This window comes from Scyliorhinus torazame, chromosome 4, assembly GCF_047496885.1.
Source record: "Scyliorhinus torazame isolate Kashiwa2021f chromosome 4, sScyTor2.1, whole genome shotgun sequence".
Lineage (NCBI taxonomy): Eukaryota > Metazoa > Chordata > Chondrichthyes > Carcharhiniformes > Scyliorhinidae > Scyliorhinus > Scyliorhinus torazame.
Window position 1 is genome coordinate 211,352,351 of NC_092710.1, and position 12,202 is coordinate 211,364,552.

Consider the following 12,202-nt stretch of genomic DNA (forward strand, 5'->3'; position numbering starts at 1 on the left):
CTCCCACAATGTCATTAGGTATGGAATTCTAGGATTTTGAATCAGTGACAGTGAAAGAATGGTGATATATATCCAAGTCTAGGTCGTGTACAACTTGGAAGGGCTTTTAAAAATATTTTTATTCTCCTTTTTCACATTTTCTCCTAAATTTGTGCGCACCAACAATAAACAATAATCAGTAATGAATATAATGTCAATCCCCATATCAATAACAACAATCCCATCCTCCCACCAAACCCCAAACATTAGCCTGCATGTTAACATAAACAAATGACAAAAAGTAATCAGGAATCACCCACAGTCACCATTAACACACCCAGTCCCCCTCCCCCCCAGCCCTCCCAACTGTCATAATATGCACCCATGCACATCATGAGGTAAAAGCAGGCAGCGACAGACACCCAGGTGAGCCAATCAACATACAGAACAGAACACGACCAATAACCAGACAGAACACCAGAGGGGGGCTTCCAACTATAAAACACACGAGGCATCAGCACACTGCCTCTTTCCACTGGTGACAACTGTAGTGACAGTTAGGGTGTACAAATCATTCAACACCTTCTACACGTGGATCAGAGCTAGCCTGGTCCTGGTCTAGATAGTTAATGTTAGTTTACATAGAGTAGTAGAGAGTCAACCCACAGGCAGCTGTGTGCTTCGTTACTGATGTTCAGTAAATCTTATTGAACCAACGCCTATGTCTGGTGTATGCTTGATCATTCAACTGCATCGTGTTGCAGTCTGTGTTACCCCAGGGTGAATAACACGACATGATACCAGGTGTGGCTACTGCTTCTAAGTAATTTACCTTCGAAAATTCACTGCCGACCAGCAACTGCCTTCCAGCGACATGGAAAAGATCCAGGCACCTCCACAGCTCCGGATCTCCGGGAACCTTGGCGCCAACTGGTATGTCCTCAAGCAGAAATTCAGTCGATATCTTGAGACCTCGGGGCTCAAAATTTCCTCCGATGCCCGAAAAATCGCGCTGCTACTGTCAACTGGGGGGGGGGGGGGCAGTCCACCCAAATCTTCAATTTGCTCACTTTTGCCGATGGTGAGGACAAGACCAAGTTCCAGATTCTCTTAGCCAAATTCGACAGTCACTGTGAGGTCGAGACGAACGAAAGCTTCGAACGTTATGTCTTCCAGCAGCGCCTTCAGGGTAAGCATGAGCCTTTATAGTCTTTTCTCACTCATCTTCGCATTCCAGCGCATTCCTGCAACTACGGTGACACCGCTGACTCCCTCATCAGGGATCAGATCGTGTTTGGGGTCCACTCCGACGCCCTGCGGGAGCAGCTCCTAAAAATAAAAATAATGACCCTGCCAGTGGCCATCGAGACGTGCAAAGTCCACGAACAGGCGAAAAGTAGTTATTCCCGCCTTAAGTCGGCAGAGCAGGACCAACTGTCTCCCACGAGGCTGAGAGTGTACAGGCCATAGCCCGAATGCGGGGCCTGAGCATCGATGAAGGTGGCCATTTTAGGCGCTTTTCCAGGGCTCCCACGCATGCGCACTACGGTCGGGAGAACGAAGCGGCTGAAGACTACACTGCGCAGGTACGAGCGACGGCTGACTGCACTGCGCATGTGCGACGACGCACCGAGCGTCACGACGTCAACGTGATGACGTGCCCCAACTGCGCCACCGCCCATTTAAAGCGGCAATGCCCTGCAAGAGGCAGACGATGTCTCAACTGCAAGAAGCTGGGCCATTATGCGGCTTTGTGCATGTCTGCACCTCCGATAGGGGGCCACCGATCCCAGTTCCAACGCAGACGCGATCGAAGTGTGCAGCAAGGGCTGCTGGATTTGAAACCTGATCCCGTCACAGATCCAGAGGATGACTGCCCGGAATCCCCTTATCGAGTGGGCATCATCACCATGCATGACAAGGCCTCTTCACATTCAGCAACACACACACCCATCATCAATGTGGATTATGCGGACGAGTGGTGTGCCACAGTACAGGTCAATGATTGTAGCATCCGGTTCAAGCTGGACACCGGTGCTTCGGCCAATCTAATATCCCAAGCACATCTTACTCCTATCCAAAGGCAGCCAACAATTCTTTCACCGGCCTGCCAGTTGCTCGACTACAATGGAAATGCCATCACTGCGTTAGGGTCCTGTCACCTGCATGTATCCAACAAGGCCACTTTGCGGTTTGAAATCGTCAAGCCTGGCAAGGCCTCTCTGCTTGGTGCCCATGCATGCAAGCTACTCCATCTCGTCCAGCGTGTACATGCCATGTCCTCTGACAACAGCACTCTTCAGGCCGACATTGAGGAACTACTATTGCAATACCCAGATGTGTTCAGTGGGATGGGTACGCTGCCTTACAGCTATAAAATTCTGCTCCGGCATGATGCCACGCCTGTCATCCATGAGCCACGCCGGGTGCCGGCGCCCCTAAAAGACCGTCTGAAGGCGCAGCTGCAGGAGCTCCAAGATCAGGGAATAATATCCAAGGTGACGGAACCAACTGACTGGGTCAGCTCGATGGTCTGTGTCAAGAAGCCCTCTGGAGAACTGCGCATTTGTATCGATCCTAAGGATCTGAACCACAACATTATGAGGGAACACTACCCGATCCCAAAGCGGGAGGAGCTGACGAGTGAGATGGCACATGCCAAATTCTTTACAAAGCTGGATGCGTCGCATGGCTTCTGGCAGATACAACTGGACGAGTCCAGCAGGAAGCTCTGCACGTTTAATACACCCTTTGGAAGATATTGCTACAACCGCATCCGTTTGGTATTGTTTCGGCCTCCAAAATCTTTCATCGAATAATGGAGCAAATGCTAGAAGGCATTGACGGTGTGCGGGTTTAAGTTGACAACGTCATCATATGGTCCACGACCCCGGAGAAACATATTTCTCATCTGCAACAAGTCTTCAGGCGCATACATGCCAATGGCCTGAAATTAAATAAAACCAAATGCTCCTTTGGCATTTCGTCAATTAAGTTCCTGGGTGATCAGATCTCCCAGCAGGGCGTGCAACCAGACTCTGACAAAGTCAAGGCCATCAACACAATGAAGACCCCAGAGGACAAGAAGGCAGTCCTCCGCTTCCTGGGTATGGTAAATTTTGGGGGGAAGTTCATTCCCAACCTCGCATCACACACCACTGCCCTCAGACACCTGGTGAAGAAGTCCACTATTTTCCAGTGGCTACCCGCACATCAAGCAGAGTGGCTTGAGTTGAAAGCGAAGCTAACCACCGCTCCTGTTCTAGCTTTTTTTGACCCAGCGAGGGAGAGTAAAATCTCCACAGACGCCAGCTAGGACGGCATTGGGGCGGTGCTCCTCCAGAAGGACGACACCTCGTCCTGGGCTCCAGTGGCCTACGCGTCAAGGGGCATGACCTCCACTGAGCAACGATATGCTTCTGGATGGGCCTTCTCACTGGCATCGTGAAATTCCACCATTATGTCTATGGTCTCCCAACCTTTACAGTAGAGACGGACTAGAGACCCCTAGTGCACATTATACATAAGGACTTAAATGACATGACACCCAGGCTCCAGCGCATTCTCCTTCGACTCCGCAGGTATGATATTGAACTGGTTTATACACCTGGAAAGGAGCTAATCATCACGGATGTCCTGTCGCGTGCCATCACCTCGCCTTGTGAGCAGGTAGACTTCAAACACGACATTGAGGTACAAGTGCAACTGTGTGCCAACACCCTCCCGACATCCGACGAACGACTCATCATTCGAGAAGAGACCGCCAAGGACCCTCTTCTGCAGCGGGTCATACATCACCTCACGAATGGCTGGCAGAAAGGGCAATGCCCCCAATACTATAATGTAAAGGATGACCTAACTGTTGTCGAGGGGATCCTCCTGAAATTGGATCGCATCGTCATTCCCCGCAACATCCAGAGCTTGGTGCTCACGCAGATACACGAGGGACACCTCGGTATTGAGAAGTGCAGGCGCAGGGCCCGACAGGCTGTCTATTGGCCCGTCATCAATGAGGATATATCAAACATGGTCCTCGATTGTGCGACCTGCCAGCGCGTCCAGCTTGTCAGCCCAAAGAAACGCTCCAGCAGCACGTGATCATGACCTCTTTGTGGTCTAAGGTTGGCATTGCCCTTTTTCACGCCAACGGGCGTGGCTACGTCCTGATAATTGATTACTTCTCCAGTTACCCCGAGGTAGTGAAACTGTCTGACCTAGCATCCAGGACTGTCATAAAGGCCTGCAAGGAGGCATTTGCCAGGCATGGAATCCCACTCACGGTTATGAGCGACAACGGTCCCTGTTTCTATAGTCAAGAATGCTCTAACTTCGCAAAGCAATACCCCTTCCAGCACATCACCTCAAGCCCGCATTACCCGCAATCTAATGGGAAGGTCGAAAAAGGGGTCCATATCGTGATGCAGGTGCTCTGTAAGGCTGCGGACTCAGCTTTGGAATTTAATCTTGCTCTTCTGTCCAACGGTATGTCTCCGGCACAGCTCCTTATGAATCGTAACCTGCGGACAACTGTTCCGGCCATTCATGTACCTGACCTGGATCACCTCCCAGTGCTGCAGAAGATGCAGCAGATCAGAATCCAGCAAAAGCTGACATATGATGCTCATGCTACTGATCTGCCCGTGCTCTCTCCGAAGTACGCTGTTCGCATCAAGTTGACTGGTGGAGGCTGGTCAGCTCCAACTGTTGTTATTTGACAGGCTGCTCCCAGGCTGTTTGTGGTTTGCATGGCTGATGGATCTATTGTCAAGCGCAACAGAAGGGCACTACGCAAACTTGCCTGCCCACCACCGGATCTCACGTTCCCAGATGTTTTTCTGTCTTATCCAGTCACCTTGCTCCATGAGGCCACCAATCTGGCTGCATGCCAACCTGTCAAGACACCATCATCCCCACCTCCACCTCTCAGGCAGTCCACAAGAATCCGACGACAGCCCCAGCGACTGGACTTATAAATAGTTCCTTTGTATATATACTGTTATGTTTCTGTACGCTAGACACCTTACATGTACATATCCATCCACTCACCGATTGCTGTATATAATTACTTTTGTAAATATGTCGTATATGCTCTAAGCAGCCGACAATTTTTTTAAAAAAGGCATGTCATAATGTGCACCCATGCACATCATGAGGTAAAAGCAAGCAGTGAGACACCCAGGTGAGCCAATCAACATACAGAATAGAACACGACCAATCACCAGACAGAACACCAGAGGAGAGCTTCCAACTATAAAACACATGAAGCATCAGCACTCTGCCTCTTTCCACTGGTGACAACTGTAGTGACAGTCAGGGTGTACAAATCATTCAACACCTTCTACACATGGATCAGAGCTAGCCTGGTCTAGGTAGTTAATGTTAATTTACTTAGAGTAGTAGAGAGTCAACCCACCGGCAGCTGTGTGCTTCGTTACTGAAGTTCAATAAATCTTATTGAACCAACACCTACGTTTGGTGTATGCTTGATCATTCAACTGCATTGTGTTGCAGTCTGTGTTACCCCAGAGTGAATAACACAACACCAACCACTCCCCCCAACTAATGTTCGATGTTATCCAGTTCTTGAAAGTGCTTAATGAATAATGCCCATGAATTGTAAAACCCCTCCATCTTTCCCCTCAGTTCAAACTTAACCGTCTCAAGAGTCAAGAATTCCAACAGGTCCCCCCACCACATCGTCACAGGGTGGAGCGATTGCTCGCCATCCCATCAGGATCTGCCTTCGGGTGATCAACGAGGCGAAGGCTACAACATCTGCCTCCGCACCCGTTTCCAACCCCGACTGGTCCGACACCCCGAATGTGGCCTCCTGAGGGCCCAGGTCCAGTTTAACGTGCGCCACTTTAGAGATTACCCTAAAACCTCCTTCCAGTAATCCTCCAGCTTTGGACAGGACCAAAACTTGGAAGGGGTTGCGGAGGTAATGGTGTTCTCATTCACCTGCTGCACTTATTGTAAACAGTCACTTGGAAAGTTAATATAATTAAAACACCTATTTTCACGACATATATTCTAACCATTTAAATTTCATACCCATGTTTCTGTACTGCGTTAACGAAATAAAGGTCATTAGCAAGGAGTAGAAAAACTCGACAAGAATAGAAAATATCAAATTCAAAATGTATGTGGCCACCTAATTAATCTTTCTTCAGTCTTCATTAACATTTTTACTCCATGTCCTGAGCTCCTTTGAAAAGTCTGGGGAGTTAATCGATGTTCTTTGCAGAAGCTATCATTCTGCAACTGGAGAGGTAGCATCTATATCTGTGTGTCATGATTTTCAAAGGTCGTGTATGTGCACAGTTGAGAATTTAAATCATTGCAAAACAAGCTGCAACAGAAACATTTTTTGCTCCACGTTATGACAGGAAAACGGTACTTGTAGCTACTTTCACTTAAGAGAGAGAGGAAGTAGGGGGATGAGACAAGCGGCAAATAAAATTAAAGAAGATAACTTAATTTGACGAGCTAACACTAATATGAACACAATGGGCTGGTGGTGTTCTGCGATATAACTCCTTATTTTATAATGAGGAATTTCCTTCAAATTATATCTCAACTGCAATTGTAAATTCATTCATTGCAGTGTTATTGTAAGCCTACTTGTGACAATAAAGATTATTATTATCAGAAATTGAGCGGCAACCCAGTTTACTTAAAGTGGATGCTGCACTTACTGCAAAGTTGCAGTGCCAGACCTAGAGGGCCATAATCTGCTGTCAAAATAACAATGAGGCTAATTGCACTTATCATTTTATACAAAAATGTTACTGCAATTTAAGGGGAGAGGCAGATGCATTGTTAAATACTTAAATCCAAAAGTTACTGTCTGAGAGGCCATCTGTTAGTTTTGCAAAAATATCACCTTCCTGTCTGGATCCTTATTTAATGATGATGTTGTTGTATTGCACAGTTGTTAGGAAAATAAAGGTAGTTTTAAGGGATTTATATTTGTATTGTACACATTAGAAATAAGGTATAGTTTTAAGTGGGTTTAATGTAGTGCTTCTGTGCCTGAAAGGATAAAACCTTTGGTTAGATTCATACTGGGAAAAAGTGTTTGTATGTGTGCGAGTTGGTTTTAATTCCAACTGTGATTCAATTGTGCTTAGAGAGGGTTGCAGTAGGAAGAGTAAATAGAAGTAAGTTGTTACTGAGCAACAGGAGGCCACTCTCCAGAGGGAAGGGCTTTCCTTTGTTCTTAGTTTTAAATGGATGGCAGAGCATTTGGAGACCGGACACTGGGGAGTGAACAGGTCTCAACTCTGCCAGGAGAAGCTGGACAAGACAAGGTTCCCGTGATACAAGCTTCCTATGAAAATAAAATGCAATCCAGATAACCAGGGAATTGAGACAATAAGAACATTTAAAACACCTGAAGTTAAGAGAACAGAGACCAAGTTATTGGAAGATCAAACGAAGTGTTTTGAGTTAAAGAGCCCATTGCAGTAACTAGATTTAAAGTAAGACAGCAGACATCAGAGGTAAATGAAACATTTGATGTCATCTAATACAGTCTGTGAATTGAGAGTTAAAGCAATGGTAAATAGCTTGTACAGCTGTCAAGACAAGGAAACCATAAAAAGGGTTGGCGTAAAATCCTGGACTAGATTTGCTGTTAAAAGTGGAGCAGAAACATGGTTTAAAAGTGCCATTTGGAAAACACGAACTGAATTTCGGAATGCAAACTACTAAGGGAAAGCAGTATTATTCTGAGACAAGATTTTAAAACGTGTTTTTAGGAGTGGAGTTCGGAAACTCATGTGACAATCATCTGGGGGAATTCTGAGAAGAAAACCACAGACACTAATTTGAATTCAGAACAGAGTGTGTGTATTTTACCACAGCCAATGTAGGTACTTAAAAGGAACTTTGTGTGAGTGGGACCATTGTAGGTTAAGATATACTTTGTAATCTGTGTTGATCTTAAAATCAGTATTTAAGCTAAGGGGGAGTAAAGGAGTATTCTATAATAATCCAACTTTTCATGTTTGATCATTTTTCTCCTTGTTGTTATAACTAATTAGTGGTCCTGTGACTCTGTTCCTCCACGTTTTATATATAAAAAATAAAAGTTCAGCTCTTTTGAGCCAGGGTTCGTTCCATTGTCGGATCTTCCGGGCCTGTTATTTTTTTAATAAACATTTTTATTGAAGTTTACATTTTTACACTGTACTGGACATGACTGAAGTGGTTGTTATTTATAATTTACATGTTCCTTTTTGGCGCCTCCCCCCCCCCCCCCCCCCCCCCCCCTCCCCTACTGTCTTTGGGCCCTACCTTAGGCCCTTTCCTCCGCCATAGATGTTTTGCTTGTTTTTCCTGTCCAGTTATAACATCAACTGGGATCGTAACACGGTGGATACCAGTTAAACTTTCCACAGAAAGTTAAGTCTGTTTCAATTTAAGTAACCTTTTAGTGTTGAGATGTGTTATTTACTGCCAGTCAAGCTTTCTGGCACTGAAACTTGGCTACTACAAGGCTTGAGTTTCATTCCTTCAGGTTATAAATTGTTGATGGAGATTTTAAAATGTTAATTTTATTTTAAGAAATACATTTCCATTTGCAACTTTTCACTTTTTTCTCCAAATCTAATCTAATCTTTTTAGCCCACTCTTTATTTCTGTTGCTTTATCCAATGTGACATTGAGTTGTAATGTGCAGTCCCTTCTCAGTCCTCATGTTACGAATTTCAGAATCCTGATAAGACACACAGTTACTTGGTCTGTTCACTCTGCTCTCAGATGCATGGTTTCCTTTGTTGCAACATTATCAGCTTGCCCGTTCAGCAAATTACGATTCAAACACCAACACGATTAAACAGGCAAGAGCAAGCCCAACCAGAGGCAGGTTTGCAATGAAGCGCACTGTGCCTAGGCACAGGGCCCTGATCAATCAGGGGAGGGGAAGGGTGCCTACTGGTGCACTGAGCATACAATCAGAGCCTGATTATTCGGCATTTGCTGATAGGAAATGAGCCTATCAGCAGGCAATGCAGAGCGAAATCAGACTCTGAATGGTGAGTCTGAAAGAATAGCAAGTGATGCTCCGAAAGCTACCACGAGGTGAGGTAAGCGGGCGAGGTGAGCAAATTTGCAACTCGACCCAGGGTAGGCCAGCAACAGTGAGGCGCGATGCCCTGAATCAAGTCTTAGCCATGAGGAGATGGCGAATACGGCAGGTGGCTGCTTTGAAGAACCCAGGCGAGCGAGGAGAATGAGATTGTGAGAATAGGAGAGTGAGGGATGGGGTGGAAGAGTGCAAGGTTGTGGGGAGGAGAGTATGTGAGGGGGTTGGGTTGTAGACTTGCAGGGAGAGAGGGTGTGTATATGAGTCGGGTTGCATTATGGAGCGATGGAGAATTTGTGATGGGGTTGCAGGCCCATGGCACTTGTGAGTTGGTGAGGATTTTAATTCAGCAGTTATTCATACATACATGCTTTTACAAGTTAAAAAGCAGCGATCATTTTTTCTATTTTTGTGGCTTCTGCCTTTCCATTCTTAGGGGCAAGGGTGGGTGGGGTCAGGAGGGGTGTGAGGTTGGGGATTGAGCCCAGAAATGAAGGTGAGCGTGGGGCCCACGAACTGAAATTCACCCGAGTCCTGCTATAAGTGGATAGAGTTCTTTGCCCGTCTGCAACAAATAATAATTTTACTTTAATAATCTTCATTGTCACAAGTAGGCTTACATTAACACTGCAATGAAGTTACTGTGAAAAGCCCCTAGTTGCCACATTCCGGTGCCTGTTCGGGTACGCCGAGGGAGAATTCAGAATGTCCAAATTAACTAACAGCACGTCTTTCGGGACTTGTGGAAGGAAACCAGAGAACCCAAAGGAATCGCACGCAGACACAGGGAGAATGTGCAGACTCCGCATAGACAGTGACCTAAGCCGGGAATCGAACCTGGGAACTTGGAGTTGTGAAGTATTGGTGCTACCCACTGTGCTACCGTGCCACCCCATTACTTACTTATTTTTCTGATTGGTACGTGAGGTCATGTATTTTAAAATCAATGAAATATGTGATTAAAGTTTAACCAATTGCATCATGTCCTGTACAGTCCTGTTTATGTAAATTGCATGAAACTACAGAAACTTTTCTGAACTTCCATGTGATGTTTTATATGGCAGGAGTAAATTTATGGCTGTAAATTACTAGAGTATATGACTGCAGAAAATACCTTGGGTGAGATTCTCCGTTGCCCGACGCCAAAATCGTAATTGGCGATCGGGTGGAGAATCAATTCCGATGCCGGAATCGGGGCTGGCGCTGGTTTGACACTGTTTTGCAATTCTCCGCCCCTCCAAATCGGCATCACCGTGACACACGCCACGAGCAGTCGCAAGGCCATTGGCACCTCATCAGCCGGCCCACCCACGATGCTCCGCCCGTTTTGGCGTGGGATACGTGTGGTCTGAGCCAGCGTGCCGTCTGCAGACTGTGTCCAGCACCGCCACACTCAGCCGGGATCCATGTCGCTGGCCTGGGTGGCATCTACTAGGGCTGGGGGGACTGGTGGGGGATGGCCAGGGGGTGTTCTGTGGGGTCGCCGTTTGCGAGTTAGGTTACGCACATGGCCGGCGCCATGTTGTGCGGAGCGATCGGTGCAGATCGTCAGCCGTGCACATGTGCAGCCCGGGATCCGGCCATTCTCCGGGCGACCTGCGGGGGTGGTTCATGTCGCGCCATGCTAACACCATAATGGTGCCGGAATCAGTGAGGGGATTGCGCCGATTTTTCTGACGTGAAACTCCTGCGCATTCTCCGTTCAAGCTGGCACTTAGGCGCAGCAACGTAGAATTCTACGCCTTGTATATAAACTTATTAGCCAAGAGCTTTGTATTAGCTAATGAATATTGTTAGGGACCTGTTGCAGTCCTTTTCATCAGTTTTGAAGTATATCCTGTACATTGCCAAAATCAGATAGTTTATCCTGACGTATTACCAAGTAACAATTGCTGCAATGGTATATGCAAAATGGATGCCACAATTCAAAAGAAGATTGCAACTCAAACCACTTTTAATTATTTTGTTACAACATCATGACAGACTAAAGCACTGCATTGTAAAGAACCCATTATATTTCAATTGAGGTTTAAACCATCATGTAAGATAAAATAAACATTCTCAAAGTAACCAAATTACCAATCCCTGTTTGCATGTTCCATGTTATTCAGTATGGTATTCTTCAGGGAAACAAGAGTAGGTATAATTTCTGAAAAATTTAATTATACAATTCCTTGTGGTTTGTGGGAAGGAGTTTTTAAGTATTTTAAAGTTTAAATCTATGAAGAGATAAACTGTATTTAATGCATCCTTTAGACATTGCAAACATACAATTGTGTACACCAAAATTATTTATTATTGAAACACCATATTTAATACACATGATAAAGAATATTTTTATTTAATATATACAAACCTAGGGATGACATAAATTGATAATTGAGAAGACCTAAGGCAATTAACTTTTTCTCATGCCACCATGCAACATTCTAGGGAGACCCTCTCTAAGGTGTCCAGAGAAAAAGCTGTAAAATCAGTTGCAAGGTATGTGAGAGTGACTTAAGATCACTCTTCTTTGTGGGGAAATGCTTGGTCTTGTTAAGAACTCCTTCCTCTGCAATAGCGCAGCTATGATTACAATCATAGTGACCTTTAACACTCTTGAGCCTCTGCTAGCTTTATGAGCATGATATTGTTTACAAATTGTGTTTCCTGCTTTCAAGCTTATAGGGTATTATTAATGATGCACATTGTGAACCATTGATGTATAATTATTACGACACAAAATTTGACTAAATGATAAATGTTATACATTAGAAGTTCTGGATAGAGTAACAAGAGGTGAAAAGCCTGCAATTATTCAACAATAAATTTATGCTGCAGTGGGCTGAGTTTGAAGTCAGTCAGAATGGGTGATCTGAGGTTTAAACCATCATGTAAGACAAAAGAAACATTCTCAAAGTAACCGAATTACCAATCCCTGATTGCATGTTCCATGTTATTCAGTATGATATTCTTCAGGGAAACAAGAGTAGGTATAATTTCTGAAAAATTGTCGAGTACTGCCACAACATTTTTGCAATTTATCAGTATCCCCATACTTTATTTCTGGAAGTAACGCTTCCATTGGTCAAATAAAAACACAAATTATATATTTTTTAAACTCTCATTTTAGTTTACTCTGTCATAATG

At 45.2% G+C, this 12,202-nt stretch overlaps 1 protein-coding gene across 2 annotated transcripts in view; it reads left to right on the forward strand.

Annotated features, from left to right (window-relative positions):
* The window catches only part of themis (thymocyte selection associated), a 102,762-nt gene that overhangs the window by 60,453 nt on the left and 30,107 nt on the right, over positions 1 to 12,202 (forward strand). The window lies entirely within an intron of this gene.